A 7,905-nucleotide genomic window follows, 5' to 3' on the forward strand; every position below is an offset into this window, starting at 1 on the left:
CCCACATTCACTGACATAATCGTAAATTTCTCCACACTGCCAAAAATCAGGCAGTCAGAGCAGAGTTAATTCAGTAAATAATCACTCTTGTATATCTAACCTGAAAAAAATGCTGTAATTCAGAACTGATGCCTGAGGGCACACACAAATGTTGCAGTGTCTTGCTGTTGCATTCAGAGTATTTGGTTTTGCTAAATCTTATGTGCTACCAGTTACAAGTATTCACTGCCTATAGCTGGTAAATTCATTTAACTGGGAAGCATTGTGTTAAGTGAGATGGTGATGCAACCACAAACTATCTGAAGCCACCGGTGCTTGTGAAGGATCTGAGTGAGACTGTGGAGGATTAAAGCTCACTGAGGCAACATCATAACATGTCTGCTTTGCATGTGGGGTATCCAAATTGCTTACAAGGCCATGTTAAGAACCACGTTAGGAAACGCAGCTCGTGTCATCTAAACTGTCCCAGAAAGATTATGGAAATGCACAGGAGCCATTAGATGTGAGACGTTAGACACTGAAACCCTAAAATCAGTAAATTTGCCAGGCAGTCAAGCAAGGATAGAAACAAGATGACTTGACTACTCAGCCCAGTGTCTAACATTAGACAAATAGCCTAGTAAAGCAATCTTTCATTAAACAAAAAATGTACAATGCTCTTGGCATTGTCAGCCTAGGAGCTAATGATTGCCACAAGTTGGATATTAAAAAAAGTGGAACATCTACTAGCACAAAGAAACAAAGTGCTTGTGACAGAAAAAACAGTGGGAGAAGATGGTTTATGATACTCTACTTACATTTGAAATAACTTTTATCTAACTACCTGAATAAGTGAGACTCCAAAGGCAGTGCAGGAGAATATGATCTTCTATCAGTTTGACATTTGTTTTTCTAAGTGTTGAAGAACAGTCCAAAAAAAAAAAAAAAAAATTAAAGTACAGTTGAACACATATATATTTTTATAGATATATATATAGATATATATATGCATGTGAGTGTGTATATACATAAACACAGGCACACTTCAGCCAGTATCACTACACTTGGGCTACACCTATCAAATTCCACAAGTGTTTCTGATGATGGCAATTTCAAATCCTTCCCCAAACTGCAACAGAAATGCCAGTACATCATTTTGCTTCTAAGCCTTTCCTCCAGTGTCATGACACTTTCGTGGGGGTGCCTGCACGTTTGGGTAGCACTTTCTGTATTCCATTGTACAGACCCTTAGTGTAAGTAGTGTGACAAGCACAGGCATCACCAGTAGTCACAGTCACTACATATGGAGACACTGGTAGCCTCCCCAGCTGCAGTCCAGGAGAGAAGATAGACTGCATCTTCTCCCTCCCCATGTTACTCACACAGACAACTGAGCAGGGATGGACTTCTGCACCAGATGTTGCTCTGCTGTAACCCAGCTCAGTTCAAATCCCGTCATTCCCTTTCTCATTGTTACTGGTAACTGCAGCAGACATGGGGAAACAAAGAACTTGCTTCAGATACCTTCTCTTAATTGAATTCATGAATTGACAGGATATCCAAGTCCCATTTAAACTGAAAAAAATATCTGCACCATTGAAGAATCAATCCTAGCTCTCACTAGCTCTTGCTAAGCATACAGGAAAAGTTAGTACAGAATCACATTATTGCAGTTTTGGGAGGTAGAGAAGGTCATCACTCTGGATCCTGCTCCTGTTCGTTGGAGGAGATACTTTCACTTTGATCCCAGAATGGCTGTATTACAACAGTGCAAATTCAGTGATAAAATCATCATATTATTGCAATTTAAGGTAGGTGAATCAGCTGAATCATGGTAAATCATTACATATTCTTATCTCAAAAATTTGATAAAAGGTGTTCACTTAAATTTTTTATCCGACCTTTAAAGGAATATATTCTCTAATTTTGTCTTGGAAGCCACAAAAATTTATTCATAAGGCTAAGTCCTTAATATGTAGTTACATCTTTGAAGAATGCACAACACTCAACCTCTCACACAAAAGCTCCCGTTACATGGTGTGAGTAGTATCTTAAAAAGCTGTACCTCCACCTAACCAGCACTCCTGCTGATTCAGATCTGTGCATGATTTGGACATGATTCTCAACAGAAAGCATTTACTAGATGTTAGCACAGCTGACAAAAGTAAGAGAATGGTTGTTTTTGTGGAGCCGGCACTGCTCTGGGACACCAGGAGGGGTTTTAGTACCCTGGATCAGCCACAGAGCTTCCCACAGAGTTTCCATTTGACTTCAGGCGAGATTCTTCACCTACCCTGTGATTCAGTTCCCCAGGCACAAAATAAAGACATTTTCTTATCTCACTGGGATGCTATAATGACAAACTGAGTAACTGTGATGTGCTCACATGCTGGAGCAGACAGCCACGGAAGTACTTAGACCGATAGTAAGACATACAACCCAAAAGTTTAACTCAAATTATCTGACACATTCTAAGGGCTCTTATCTTTAAAGGGAAGCCTTTCCCTAAGCAAACCAAATGATCTAGTCTCAAGCTAACTAGGCTAAGTGGGATCTTTCTTCTTTCCTTTGAACAGGTTTCAAAGTAAAACAAGATAAGCAGAAGCTCCTTAGAGGACCTCTCTTCACAGAGAGCTGGGATGTGACAAGAAGTGCAAAGTATCTCTAATTTCAGGAGCAAAGCTTTAGTTTGGAAGGGTGAAATGTAGTGTTTACACCCACAATAGATAAAAGAAAGAAATTCCCCAGTCCTCAGGGGATGTGCCACAGGGAATTCTTTTCCCTTAGTTTTTCCCTTTGTTTTAAGTCTCGATAGATGCCAATCAATGAAATATGTATCCTGCAGGAATTTACTGAAGGATTTCCGTAAGGGACTAAACTATACACCTTTCTCTTCAGAGATGGATCCATTCATGTGTAATTTATAGCTGCTGCTAAATAAATGAATCACCTTGAAAATTATTTTTTATTAATCACTTAGCACTAAAAATATACTGCTAGTATGTTTTTACAAGAGCTGGTTTGGCTGAAAATTGATACTTATTATTCTAATTTAAATGCCTGTCATGGTTTTTTTGACAAAATGATGACAATATTGAAGTGTAAAAACACATTTATACAAAAAGTATTTTAAAAAGACAGGATTTCTATCATGTTCTTAAATATGACATATTTTGTTCAATAATAACCTCATTCTACTCTCCAATAAGTAATGCACAACTTAACATTTGTTAAGCACATTTTCTTTAGACAGAGAAACAATTTTCTCAATAAATATAGCAAGTTTTTCTATTCTGAGAATGACTGCAAACTGATTATTCTTTCCTAAAGAAAGGCATTTTCCTGCACTGTAGACTGAGTCTTAATGATTTGTTCTGAGTATTTGATACTCGATACTGAGGCAGTTCCCCATCCCAACTAATATGACATACACTATCTTCTCTGCAATGATACACAGTAATTGTGTGTGTGCTCAAACTCCTGTCTCAGTCAGTTAATCATTTTTGTACCAAGGCTCTCTGGAGAGACTTACAGCACCTGCCAATAGTCCTCTCTCTATAAAAATAGACTAATAGCCATCATTGTTCCTCAGCACACACTGAAGAAAAACAGTTATAGATTAACAGGTCAGACATGTTTGCATGTTATCTCACAAGTTCATGTCCCATCAATACCAGCTGTGAATCAGCCTCATCTCCTGACATATTTACTGTTGTGCAGGTAATAATAGATTGGTATGTCATCCTACCACTGCTTTGCCACTTGGGTGAATCTGGAGTGCATCTTTTGAGGTCACAGATCTATTGTCCCAGAAAAACAGCATGAAGCAGATTACCCAGATGTAGATGTGTTATTAAGCCAGGAAGAAATTTCAACAAAGGATGATACAGTCCAAGTTACAGTGAGAGATGCTGCTTTTTGCTATTCCTCCTTTTTGGGGGGGGGGGGGGGGACGGGATAGGGAAGAGGTGTCAGAGAACCCACCTGCATGAGCATGTTTTGATAAGCTGCTCGACATCTTTCAGTCTTAAAAAAAGGCTCAACTCTCTATCTCTGCCCAAAATTTCCAAAAATCAATACAGCAGCTGTATAATAGAACATAATGACAATAAAAACAATGTCATTTACAGAATTTAAGTACCTAACCTTCACATACTAAAATGGGAGCATTAGCCTAGATCTGGAGCAAAATTTTGCCCAGAATTTACCAAGATCTGTAAGTTGTGATACCTCCTGCGTTCAGAGTTTGCAGTGAGGTACATGACATGCAGCACTTGGCTGGTCCAACAATGAGAAAGTTAACCATCAGTGTGGGTCAACAGATCTCAATAAAATAACTAACTCTGACTTCGCATGTGTCATTTAGGAACACTGTTACACACTGACATAAATACAAGGGAAGAATATGCTATATCTTCCTTTGCCTGTCATTGAACACCCTCAGATATATAAGGGGGGAAAAAAACATTAAAAAAACCAAAGAATTTTTATTTTAACTGTAAATCTCCTAATTTAATCTCCTAGCATGATTATGCTATCTAGAAAAAAGTAGCAAAAGGTTCCTTCCATTTTTCCTTCTCTCACATTGCCTGGTTATCCTAAAGTAAAAAAGTCTCTGCTAAAAGACATAGTTTTTCAGATAAATCCCTAGAAATACAGATGTTTCTTATGAAATATTTAAATTTAGAGTTCGATAGGGAGCTTTATCCCAGCTATCTCATGCTTTTAAAACTCTGGGGGAAAGTTGCGCTCTCTATTAAAATCCATTAAATTAATTTAAATGTAAAACTCGTGTAAATGAATTGCATGTGCTCTTTTGAGATGTTCCCGGCTCTGTCACGCCAATGGCCCAGGATATATGAGTTCAACCAGCTCAGCCTGAACCTACTGCAAAACCTCCTGTAGAAGTGGCAGCTGGCGGTGATAGGCCTGACACCCAGGAGGAAATTAGCATTGCCTAAACTGAACTCCTCTAATGAAACATGATGTAACAATCACAGGAACTTTTTTTCTGAGGCTGACAAAGTAAGGCCCTGAGCTCCTCCACCTTCGCTCACCCCCTAATTGAGCGTGGGTAATGAATATACATGTTAACCAGCTCCATTCTTCCTTCTGGGTTTCGTGGCGGGGCTGCCCGCGGCCTACACGCCATTGTTTAACGGAAGGGTGTGGGACAGAGACTGAAGGATTGCTACCCAGATGTTTCAAGCCACCCACAGAAAGTCATCAATGGGCTATAAATTTCTGAGGGGAGAGGAAGATTTGCAAAAGAATTGGAGGCAACCGCAGGGAGAAGGTTGAATAAAAGGAGCTCTGCTGGTGGTATGGTACCAGTAGATGGACAGGCTGAAGGCTTTCCTGTGGCAAGCTGTTCCCTGCTAGCCATGAATTTTAACTAGCTGTACACAGAGTGATTGCTTTACTTGTTTAGACTTCTCGTTTTATTGACACACAGCCGTGTAGTTAAACAAAGTTCAGAATTACCGAAATACCATAAACTGCCTACACGCAACCATTGAGAAAAGGAAGCGGCTGGCTTACTGACATGGGGGGGGTTTTAAATCCTTGTGCAATCATGTTGGGGATTTTCTTTTCTTTTTTCTTTAAATTCCATACGGTGTTAACTTTCATGAGTGATTACATTTCTCTCTTTATGTAAATAATACGTGCTGCATTTTTTACATTTGTTTTAAGTATAAATTACAAAGGAGACAATGCTAATCCTAGACAGCTTAGGAAAAAAAATTAAGGTCCTGATTCCACCAGTTTTCTTCATACTGAGTAATAACGCTTTCCCTACTAAAGTTCAGCCTGTAGGCTTTCAAACGCAAGCATTTTTATTTCATCATAAACCAACCATGGCTAGATTGTACCAGCGCGAGCCACGTGTACGTGGATGCCAGCACATCTTGCACCAGCGGGACTCGACTGTCTTCCTTTCCTCAGGCCTCTCAGCTCCTCAGACTACCTACACTGCCTCCCACTGCAGTCCAGTTTCTCAACCAGGTTATGTTATACATACCCACTAATTATCCAATGATTTCCTATCACTTTTTTAGGCAGCAGCAATGGGGCAGGCAAAGATCACTGCCGCCCCTTCCATCGGAGGTGCCTTGAAAAGGGTGAGGTGTGTTCCTGAGGTTATAGTCAAAGCAGGAATAGCCACACCTGACTCCAATTTTCCTTAGATTTTCCTCAGGGGATTTATCAGAGAACAGAGCCTCCCTGGCTTTTACTCTGGTGCATTACTTTTCTACATATCATATTGCAAGAAATTGTTGCAAAGGAATTTGCCACCAGGATTATCTTCCTGGGGCTTTTCATGCAGGAGATGGCCCTTAGGTTTTAATTTTTAACTCAAGAATCTTAAAAAGTATCTGAAACTAAAATCAAAGAAAACCAGCATGATATTAAAGCTCAAGAAAGTTCCCATAGATGAACTAAAATTTTAAATATAATACAATGTATATTAAAGGAAATTACACCGAGACAAACCCCTTCTGGTATAAAGTTCTCCAGATGATCAATAAAAGCAGGGTGTTGTATCACAGAGGTTTGACTAGTGTACCTGCAGAGGAGGCCTGCGCAGTTCATAGTAAAAAAGCCCTTTGGGGACAGACATCCTTCTTTCTAAAGAGTGTTATTTATCGTCAGAAAGGCAAAAACCTCTTATGAAACACAGTATTTGACATTAAGGCATACGCATATGCACAAGATTGAGATACCTTAAAACACCTGACTTAAAACTAAGGAAGTACTTATTAGAGGTATTTGTTTAATTTACAGCAAAGAACACAGATTGTTCACTTCATATGAGGTCTCAGCCCGAAGCGGCCATACAAGACAACATGATCGCATGACAGAGCACAAGTGTCATGCCAGCAACTGGTGCCCTTTGGCCATAATATTTAGAATATGATCAGAAGGTTCATGGCCAAGATGAACATAACCAAAGATCCCAGTTGTATCAGATAAACACACGCTCTTTGAATTTTCACGGAGCATCAAGTTAGCTGATATTTTAAGTTAGAAAAGCACAGTCAGCACTGGCTATGGAAGATTTACTTTCCTTCTTCAGGGCTAAAAATCCTTTCAGATGTCACTGAATATAAACAAACAGACAAATGAACAAACCATTAGACTGGATCTTGAGGACAAGTAATTTATAGTATTTGTAGTCTTCAAGCCCAGGATGCTGTGATTGTGCTTGCTGTTCCCTATCCCATTACATGTCTTCTATAAGCAAATTCAGTGGCTGAGGTTGAGTTTTCAGGTTATTTTTAAAAGCTGCATTTTGCATTTAGGGTAAGATTTTTAAGGACAAGACATTTTGAAGTACATTACATCTGACTCAAGCTAACAATGAATTTCTCTGTGGTCTTACTGGATGAAAAGGAAGTCTTGGGTGAACCTGTTCTCTTTAATCACAGTGAAATAATACTCTTTGATTTTCAGTGCATGTCATTCACAGTTATTTATAGGACAATGCTGGAAGTCAAAACAGTCATCAAGGGTTAGTAGATATTAGACTTAACATCATACGTTTTCATTAATGGGCTTAAAAGAACAAGTAAAGAAATACTCCAGTGATTAAGGCTATTAGAAAACTAGTCACTCATATCAGCCACCAAACACGAGTCTCAAATTTCCACTTAAAAAGTATTTTCTGTCTTAATGAATGATTATTTGGTCACAATATGATTTTCTGAAAACAGCTAAATTATGATGCATCACTAAGTACTGATGGCTCAAAAATTTAATTGCCTGTGTCAGACTCTTTTCCTAAAAATCAGGCACTAGAATCCAAGCAGCTAAAACTATTATTTCTACAAATATAGCTGGTTTTAAGCAACATCACAGTCTTTTAAAAGCCCATTGCCATCTGCTCTGTCAAAGTAATAAATGAAGAAGTTGGATTTACATGTG

The sequence above is a fragment of the Aquila chrysaetos genome, chromosome 14, assembly GCF_900496995.4.
Source record: "Aquila chrysaetos chrysaetos chromosome 14, bAquChr1.4, whole genome shotgun sequence".
Lineage (NCBI taxonomy): Eukaryota > Metazoa > Chordata > Aves > Accipitriformes > Accipitridae > Aquila > Aquila chrysaetos.